We start from the raw sequence: 10,955 nt of genomic DNA, 5'->3' as shown, positions 1-10,955 counted from the left end.
CAGCATTGGGCTCTGTGCTGAGTGCTGAGGGGGGAGCCTGCTTGAGATTCTCTCTCTCTCCTCTCTGTCCCTCTCCTACTCATATGTGCTTGTACATGCACGCTCTCTCTCTCTCTCTCTCTCTCTCTCTCTCAAAATAAATAAACCTAAATAAATAAATAAATAAATAAATAAATAAATAAATAAAAGAAGTTACAGAGAACTTTGGTTGAAAGACATCCTTCAAATCCTTCTTCTCATTGGAGAACCCCTTTCACTGTTTTGGACATTGAACAGCCAGGCACCCACCTGGTGAAGGCATTCTCTGTTACTAGTATTGAACATAATCTGGCCGCTTATATTTGATAATTATGTAAGTTTACTTTGATGCATTCATTACTTTTAATTGCTGTCTCTTCATCCCAACTGTAATTAGTGAACAATACCTTAATTCTCCAATATTTTTAGAATCTTCCTTGATTACACATTGAATTGGAATGTTCTCACCATCTCGTTCCACCCCATTGTTCTGTGTGGGGCTGAATAAACCTGCCAGAATCTTAGCCCACCTTCACGGTGCCTCCAGTGCTCCAGTGGGCCTTGGGGGGCTCACAGGGTCTGTCAGGGGCATGCCCCTTCTAGGCCAGATGGGGTTGATGTGGTCTCGGCCCACTGGGCCTGGGAGAGGCCAGAACCTCTCAGAACTTTTGCATGATGGGGGTAATGTCTTCTGTGACTGGGAGAAACACCATCTTTTCATCATACCTGTCCACTTTGTTCTGCAAAAACAAAAACTCATCTTCATGCATGTGTGTTACTATAAAGGAAATTTAGTGTGGGGAACCATGCACCCCATATCTTGTGCTGGACTGGGGCAAAACGGGGGACTACTTTGGACTCGAGGAAAGGGGGAAAAAGAGGGTCTTGAGGACACCTTCTGCTTAAGGGGCTACCTCTGGGGGGGGTCTCCATTCCTATATGTGGGGTAAGGAAGCACCAAAGTTAGCCTGAATCTGCCTTTGGAGATTTTCTAGTTCCTTGGTAAAAAACAGATTCAGAGTGCCCGCCTGCCTCTCAGCATTCCTGCTGAGGAACTGGCAACCGGCAAGGCTATGAGTAATTCCCTTGGTTGCTGTAGCAACAGAGATTTCCCAGAAGCATAATCGGCAAGAGTGAGGTCGGGTTTGCTTTGTTGTCCAAAGCAGGTAACAGAACAGAACAACCTGCTTCTGCTGCACGCTGGATCACATCTACCTGGTGGCCTCACCTCAGTTCCTGCCTGGACTCTGTCCTTGTCTTCCCTTCATCTTCACCTGCATGTGGCATTAGATCATTTGAAAACACTGCAACCAGTGCTTTTAAACCAAGGAGTTTCTCTACTCCAGTCAAGAAAAGGCTGGGCAAATAGCCCAGAGCTCAATGCCGTGGTCAGGGATCCTGCTCTGGCACCCCAGGCAGGCGCCCTGTCCCTCCGGGTGGACAGAGAACAATGGAATTGCAGGCACAAGCTGGGATCAGGGACAGGATGTGGGCGGTCCTTTCCAAGGACATTTGTCACATCCCACCTGACCGTGTCTCACAGACACTTGAATGGCACGGGAGGAGGGAAATCCTGTATTTTACTTTTCTTGTCCCTGTAGAAGAGAGAAGTAAGGAAGAAAGCAAGTAAGAATGAGTGTTAAGTGAGCCAGCCTAGAGTTTCTGACACAATTATTAATGCTTGTTTTTATAGAAACAATACATGGACAGAATTAAACATTCAAATTGCACTAAAAGCATGTGACTGACAAAAATGACCAGCCCATCACACCACACCTGTCCACTTGCTGGCTCAGCTTTACGGAGGCACTCACATCCCCTTCTTCAGGGGCTAGCTTTGCTCACCCTCATGGCCCAATGCCTAGAACAGTGTCTGCCACATGGTAGGCGTTTTACAAACTATGAGTTGAATACTGAGTTGATCAAGATTTCTAAATAATATGCTTATACTATTACTACTCCATGAGACATTTTTGACATGAGCTGTTGAGAGTCTGTATGACAGATAAGGATTTAGTCCTTATCCGTGACCCCCGTTTCACTCTCTGTATTTTCCCTCTCTCTCAACCTCCACCCCCTCCTCATCTCTCCACTTGGGTATAGAAAAATTTGGGTAAAACTAATAGTCTGTTATAAAATTAATAATTTGCTATGGCTATGGCTATGTAATGTTATGCACTGCAGAGGCAATAGCAGTATACTGTGGGTTTTTTTTTTTCTGGTCCTACTTTTGTTATTCTTAAAGTTGGCTTTAAAAATTTGCTTCATTGTCCGGGTACAGTAGTCCCCAATTATCTGTGGTGCCTCTTTCCACAGTTTCAGTCACCTCCTGCCCCGTCAATTGTGGTTCAAGAAGGTCAGTAGTAGCCTAATGCTACATCACATGTCTATGTCATTCACCTCAGTCCATCTCACCACATGGGTATTTTATCATCTCACTTCATCACAAGAACAAGAAGAGTGAGTATGGTATAGTATAGTAAGGTATTTTGAGAGGGAGAACATATTCACATATCTTTTATTATAGTACATTGTTATAACTGTTTTATTTTATTATTTGTTATTGTCAGTCTCTTGCTGTGTCTAATTTATGAATTAAAGTTAGTCATAGGCATGTATGCATAGGAAAAACAAAGTATAAAGAAGATTCGGTAATATCTGTGGTTTCAGGCATCCACTGGGGGTCTTGGAGCATATCTCCCCCTAAGGGGGGAGGACTATACCAATCCTTATTTTTTGTTTTTTAAAAATGCCCTATTAGACCTGTCAAATGCATAAAGACATTCTTTCTAAGGTGCTTCATCCCAGCAGAGAACCTGTCAGTTTCTGTCCTGGCACCTCCAGCTCATGCTTGTCGTCCAGGCTGGCCTGCCACATTGAGACCACCTTTAACCTATTTCTTGTACTGATGACCCCCCCCCTTCTTCCTTGATGCAAATATTGCTGTTTCTTGGTTTATTCTGTTGTTTTCCTAGCTTACGTACATCAGTGGCTTCTAAAAAAGAATGTGGTGTGTGTGCACACGTGTAAATTTGGTACAGGTCTTCAAAAGTGCTCCTTCCACTCTCTCCATGTGTTTCACTTTGAAGTGGGAATAAAATATGACTGAAAGAAATTTCTCTTCCTTGTTTTGAGCACAATCTTGTTAATCTCGCATTGGGAAGATTACTATATTTGCTCCCCCATTTCTTCATGTCTGACCTGTTTGGAGCTGGTTTTCAGTATGTCCTCTTTTTCCTGGGTTCTGAGTTTGTACAGTGCTTTCCATCTTGATGTCCTGGTCCTTCCATTCCTACATAGCAGTTGACCTTACCTTCTGAGGGTGAGAGGAGGTGCCATGATCTGAGACTTTCTCAAGTGATTTATTCTTCATAGGAATCTTGTTTCAGAACATAAGAGACTTTATTATTTCTTGGCTGATATTGATTTATTATTTGGAGCTTTTTTGGGTCCTCTTCAATGTCTCTAACTTCTTCAAGGTGTGTGTGTGCACGTGTGCATGTGTAAAAGACACAACGCAGGCAAAAGTTTAACTTTTATACTCAAAGGGCTTCTATAAATTGACAAAAAGAAGACAAAGAGAAAAAAGTAAAATGCAGGCAAATTACAGAAGAGGCATTCAGATCACCCATAAACTGTAAAAAATGATTATTTCCTGTGGTGGCCAGAGAACTGTGATCTCAAAACCACAGTAAGATTCAAGTTTCACAAGTCTGATCAGCAAAAATGAAAAAATCAGATAACATCCAGGGCTGGCAAGTCACTGCTTCCTTACACTGGGCTGTAAGAGTGGATTAAATGTTATATTTTACAAAAGCAAATTTGGTAATTCTATGAAGGGGTGCCTGCGTGGCTCAGTCAGTTAAGCAATTCAACATTTGGAAGACTAGCCTGGAGAAGTTCCGGCACAGAAGGGTATTTACTACAATGCTGTTGGCTGTTGGGAGTTGGGATTACTGAACTGGGGTGATGTGTGTCAGAATGACTGAATACTCCAGGACACACCCATGTGCATTCCGTAGCAAATGAGCCCATGTCCTTCAGCTGTGAGCTTGTGTATAAATGATGGTGCACAAACTCAGTGAAGTTGTCTGCAGATACACAGAGGAATACTAAAAGAAAACATTAAAAGTATTTCAGTCATCAAATTGTCAGAGGTAGTGTCAGTGCAGTTATTCCTTACATGGTTGTATGGTATTGTGGGATAAAGAAGTGCTCATGACAACGGGTGTCCTTGGGAACAGGATTTTCAGCAGAGGAAGAAAGTGATACAGATGTGAGATCAAAGGGGTTCAATAAAGTGTTGCAAACCTAAATTTGAATGGAAAGTTTCCATATAAACTTTTGATAAATTCTATCTTGTTGAAAGTATTTCCTATGACTGTGCATATTGGGCACATATTAATTTTGTAATTTGAGGGGTACAGGTCTCTTGAGAAATAGTTAATTCCTGGTCTGAGGTAAGGGATGTACAGAATGAACCTGTCACATCCTCTCATGTCAGAAAGCAAGGAACTTTCAAACACTCTGGGATGGCACAGTTTCCACTGGCTGAGACAGGACATCTGAACAATAGGAAATAATGAAAAATAGCCAACCACAAGAATAGGAGTACAGAAAATACTCCAATTCTGTGAGGTCATAACAGTGCGTAAGAAAAATTATTGACACTATTAGAGATGCTAGGGAACCTCATAAAATGAAATAACAGATCCTGTCTATCAACTTTGGTGACAACTAACATAAATAGACACAATCAGATATCACACATCTCTTATGAAACTAGCAACACTACTTAAGAAGTTTTCTCAAAAAAAAAAAAGTGTTCTCACCAACAAACACATGAACAAATCAAACCTGAGTCTAATAGGGGTGCCTGGTGGCTCAGTCAGTTAGGCGTCTGACTTAGGCTCAGGACATGATCTCGGGTTTGTGAGTTCAAGCCCCGTGTTGGGCTCTGTGCTGACAGCTCAGAACCTGGAACATGCTTCAGGTTCTGTGTCTTCCTCTCACTCTGTCCCTTTCCCACTCTCACTCTGTCTCTTTCTCTCAAAAATAAACATTAAAAATTTTAAAAACAAAACAAAACACCTGAGTCTGATAATGCTTCTAGCTCCAGCTACAGATTTACAGCAAAGGAATGCAACCCCCAAGTCCAGCAGAAAACTCTACAGGACAATCCACTCTGTTTCTTCAACAAGTAAATTGCAAAGAATTGACAGAATGGTGTTGGAGGGAGACAGGGAGAGGAAGGGAGGAAGAAGGAGAAAGAGGGAGGGAGAGGTTGAAAGGACGAAGGGGGAAGGGAAGAGGGAGAGAGAGGCTGAAAAGGACTTAGAGACATATCAACAAATTGCAGCGTGTGAACCTGACTCAGACCTCCTAAATGTACTATATGTGACAACTGGGGGAATTTTAATACATACAGGATGTTTGATTATATCAAACAATTATTGTTAAATTTTAGGTGTGATATGATGTGGCTATTTCTTAAAAAGAATTTTATCTTTCAGAGAGACATACTGAAATATTATAAACGGCATGACATGATATCTGGGTTTTGCTTCAAAGTAAGCTAATGTTGGAGAGGAGAAAATGGGCACAAATGCACAAGATTGGCCATGAACTAATAATTTTGAAGTGGGATGATGGGAACATGAGATTTTATTACACTCTTTTCTCTATGTGTATGTTTACAATGTTTCATAATAAAAATTCAACCAAAAGGAGGTAAACACATGTAACATACATTTAATAAAAATTTCTAAAGCCAATACTTTTTTAACTATTGAATCTCCTCAAAACTAAGCCTTTTAAGAGTACTTGAAAAAGCAATACAGTAAGTAGCATTCTACAATATTTTTCTACAAATTCTGAATATATACATGCAAAAGGGTTTTTAAAAACCCATCAATGTGATGTAATGTGTTCTTGTAGCTTAAAAATTTTCTAGCGACATTGCAGATTTTAAAGCTGCTGTATTTCACTCCAATTTGAAGATGATGAGCTCTGGAAGAGCCTGTTAAGGACTAGACAATGGCCCTGTAACGATAATAAGGACACTTACACGGTATCCATAAAATTGTTTCATGGGGCAAAATTCAGTTAGATTCCCTACCTACTCACTTCTAGGGACATCTGTAATGCATTTTTTTTAATGAGAAGAAGCATTGCAGGGGAAAGGAGAACACTCTTAGGCTGTTGGTAGGAATGCAAACTGGTATAGCCATTCTGGAAAACAGTATGGAGGTCCCTCCAAAAGTTAAAAATAGAAAACTACACTATGTATGATCCCACAATTGCACTACTAGGTATTTGCCCAAAGGATATAAAAATATAGATTTGAAGGGGTACATGCACCTCAATGTTCATAGCAGCATTATCATCAATAGCCAAGCTATGGAAAGAGCCCAAGTGTCCACCAATTGATGAATGGATAGAGAAGATGTGGTATGTATGTGGAATATTACTCAGTTATAAATAACAATGAAATCTTGCCATTTGCAATGACATGGAGGGAGCTAGAGTATATTAAGTGAAATAAGTCAGTAAGAGAAAGAAAAATACTATATGATTTCACTCACATGTGGCATTTAAGGTACAAAACAGATGAGGGAAGAAAAAAATAAAGGTAAAAACAGAGAGGGAGGCAAACCATAAAAGACTCTTAAATACAGAGAACAAACTAGAGGGTTGATGGAGGGAAGTAGGTGGGGGATGGGCTAAATAAGTGATGGGCATTAAGGAGGGCACTTATTGGGATGAGCACTAGGTGTTATATGTAAGTGATGAATCACTAAATTCTACTCCTGAAACCAATACTACACTATACATTAACTAACTAGAATTTAAATAAATATTTGGGGGAAAAAGAAAAGGAAGAGGCATTGCAGAGTAACAAACATAGTCACATGACTTCAATGTTGTTAAATAAATGATAGTAACATTAGGTATGTCAGGGAAGTCCCAACGGGGTGGGTGTGTGCATAGGGGGAGGGGGGAATTATTCTTTAACCACCTCCCCCCCTTTCAAAAAATGTTTATTTTTGAAAGAGAGAGGGAGACAGAGTGTGAGCAGGGGATAGGCAGAGAGAGAGGGAGACACAGAATCTGAAGCAGGCTCCAGGCTCTGAGTTGTCAGCACAGAGCCAAATGTGGGGCTCAAACTCATGGACCATGAGATCATGACCTGGGCCAAAGTCAGATGCTTAAACAACTAAGCCACCCAGGTGCCCCTCCTTCCCTTTCATCCATAAGTCACAAACTGCTGTATAAGCCTTTTATAAGTTCCTTAGTATTTTCCCTGTTGATGAACATTTGGGTTGTGTCTTTTTCTAGGCTATCATGAATAAGACTGCTGTGAACACTGTACAAGTCTTTGTGTGGATGTGTGTTTTTCTCCTCTTGGGTAAAATATCTAGGAATGAAATGGCTGGGTGACAGGGCATGTGATTAATTTTTAATAAAATAATTAAATAATAAAGCTAGAAAGCTATAGCAATTAAAAAGCTTGGCTGCTGTCCCAGGAACAGGCAAACATCAATTACAGGGAATACAAAAATGGGGCTCTTTCAATTGCCAACCTCAAATGGGCCCTCACTGCCATAACCTAATGATGACACTTCCTTAGAACTATGGTCGCCTAGAACCCCTCCACTTCCAGAACCACTGATTCAAGCATCTCTCTCCTCCCATTCTCTGTCCACATGTTCTCTCACTCAGTCTTTGGCTCAGCTGCTCCAGGATGACTGTTCACTGACATAAATGAGAACTCTAGTTCACTGACGTTTTTAATTTCCCCTACCCACCAGCATTTTCCTTGCCCAGCTTAGCTTCTGAAGTTCATTACTGCCCTTTGTTTTTCACTGAAATCATCTGGGCAAATTTCCAGGCTTGCATGAACCCAAAGACCTGTTTCCTTTTCCTTAAGGCCTACTTTTTGAGTAGCCTGGGGCTGCTGGCTAAGTGTCTCAAAACAATGCAGATTGGTCCTATTTATGAACACTAACATCAAATAAGCTGTCAGTATTCCCCCATTGCCTGAACCAACCCACTTTCCTGTATCCCATGTCAGCAGATAGTTTCACCTTGTTCTTTACAAAGGGAAGGAAAGCTGTGAGGTGAGATCTACCATCTTATACTAACATGAAAGTCAATTCCACCATCCATCCACCCACCCACCCATCCATTCATCCATCTATCATCTATCCATTACATTTCCCTCCCTGCCTGTCTCCTTCCCTAGATTTCATCTACCATCCATCCATTCATTCATCCATCCATCCTGCCTGCCTGCCTGCCTTGTTTCCCTCTGGTTATAGTGTCATTGAAGGCCACTCCATGAATATATTTTTGGGTGCCTTCTCTTCCCATCTTTTCAGGAAATTCAGGCACTACAAATTATCTTCTTTCTTTCTTTCTTTGTTTCTTTCTTTCTCTTTCTAAAATGTCTATTTATTTTGAGAGAGAGAGAATGAAAGAGAGAGAGAGAGAGAGAGAGAGAGAGAGAGAGAGAGAGAATGCTATCAGGGCAGGGGCAGAGAGAGAGGAAGAGAAAGAATCCAAAGCAGGATCCACACTCAGTGCAGAGACCAGTGCCGGGCTGGTTCCCACGACCGTGAGATCATGACCTGAGCTGACGCCTAACCGGCTGAACTACCCAGGCGCCCCAACTCTTTCTTTGTTTTTATTCAATTTTTCCTTCTCAGCTGAATCCTTCCCCCTGGATTTTTACACTAAGTCTGTCTCATGAAAAACCTTTCCCTTGACTCCAGGTCTTTGTCCATCATGCCTTGTCTCATTATCTTTCCCTCCACAGTCAAACACTTAACAAGTGCTTGTCTCCATGTCTTCACTGTACTTTCACTTCTCCTTCCCTCCATGCTGGCTCTGTTCCTGTCACCCACACAGTCCTCACTGAGGTCACCAATGATTTTCATGTTGCCAACCTAATGCATATGCTTTCTTCCTCATCCTAACCTCTCCATAGCAGTCAGTACCCTTGGCCCCCTGTGTCAGCCATGTGCCTGGTTGCTCTCAGGTCTGTTCCTTGTCTCTTTCCCCTCTGCTCCACATTACAGGTGCCCAGGCTCAGCAACCACATTTCTCAGGCTCCCTTGCCAAGTGAATGGCTTCTGGTTCATTTGGGCATTGGGAAGCCCTTGGTGGGAGATGGGAAGAGAGTGAGCCAAAGCCAGGATATTTTCCCCTTCTCTGCTTCAGGCAACATCTCCAGGAGTAGCTGTGTCTCCTCCTTGGTCCAAATCTCCTTGGGCAGCCGTGCCAGTCCCAGTTTCTGAGTGGTCCTCTTTTGTTTTTTTCCTCTGCTGAGAGACTCCAACTTCAGAGGTCTGTTATATAGAGCAGAACAGGACAAGGATTTTGAGCAACCAAGCACATGGACTGACATGGGGCCAGCAGCTTTGACTATAATGGATAGGTCAAATGGGGAGAAAGTGTGTGCGTTAAGTTTGTCAACATGAAAGGCATTGGTGACCTCATCTTTCCTTTGTCCATCCATCTGGCTTTAGAGTGGTGTCAGCTTCCTGTCTGTTGCTAACCTGAGTTGTCTCATCATTTCTCATTTGCACTCTTAGCCCTTTTAACACTTTTGTAACCATATATTAAGTTCCTTCATTGAACTTGAATGAGCTCTCTCCTAACTGGGTGGTATCGATGAAGTTCTGGGGTGATGGTGGGGGACTTTTTTTCTGAAATTAAGATGAATGTCAATGGAAACTGACTTAAAAAAATTAATTGTGGTAAAATAACATAAAATTTACCTTTGTAAGCATTTTTAGGTGCCCCCTTCAGTGGCGTTAAGTACACTGATGCTGTGCAATCCCCACCATCCATCTCCAGAACTCTTTATCTTCCCAAACTGAAATTCCATCTCCATTAAACTCTAACTCCTTATTCCCCTCCCCCAGCCCCTGCAATCACTGCCCTACTTGCTGTCTCTAGGAATCTGTTGACTCTAGAGACTTCAGATAAGTGGAATCACACAGTATTTGTCTGTTTATGTCTGGCTTAACTGGCTGCATGGTGAGTTATCTTCCTCCTTGTTCCTTAGAAACTACTCACACTCACACTTCCACCTCCACGACCCCTGCATTCATTCTTACTTTTCTCTCTAGCTGGAATCTTTCTCATCTTTTCCCTTAGTTATTCATCCCAGTCTGCCCTGGCTGTACTATCACATCATTTTCCCCACTTTCATTTCTGCTGGGTCTGCACATTCATGTCCTGTACTAGGCTACAAGCACCTGAAGGAGACTGCACCTGCCTCTCCCCCATTCTCATTCATTCTTGTGCCATGAGCTCCTGGGGCTATCTTCAGGCTAGAGCTGTCCCAAGCACTGGGATACAACTCCAAAACAACCCCAAGGTTTGATTTAACACAGGAGTCAACAAGTTCTGCTGGAGGCTGGCAAGGTCCTCATAGGAGATGGCTGTGAACCTCCTGACCAATGGCTTAGCTCCACAGAAACATGTTTGTTTGTAATTCTGGGTCCTCAGATGGGCCCTAGTTCAAAACCTGGAGTGGTATTAAAGCTAACTCATATTTTTACCTCTATATGTGATATGGTCTGAATGCTTGTGCCCCCCCCCCCCCAAAAACTCATATGTTGATATTCCAACCCCCAAAGGAGGTAGGATTAGAAGGTGGGGCTTTGGAGGTGATCAGGTACTAAAGGTGGAGCCCCCATGGAGGGGATTAGTGCCTTTATGAAAGAGACTCCACAGAGCTCTCTGGCCCTTCCACCAGATTGCTGAGGACACAGCAAGAAGTCCCCCAAAAGAGGGCCCTCACCTGATCATGCTGGCATGATCTCAGACTTCCAACCTCCAGAGCTGTGAGAAATAAATTTCTTTTGTTTATAAACCATTTGGTTTGTGGCATTGTGTTATAGCAGCTGGACCAGACCAAGACAATA

This window comes from Herpailurus yagouaroundi, unplaced genomic scaffold, assembly GCF_014898765.1.
Source record: "Herpailurus yagouaroundi ecotype Mexico unplaced genomic scaffold, PumYag 387, whole genome shotgun sequence".
NCBI lineage: Eukaryota > Metazoa > Chordata > Mammalia > Carnivora > Felidae > Herpailurus > Herpailurus yagouaroundi.
This window is presented reverse-complemented; position numbering follows the sequence as displayed.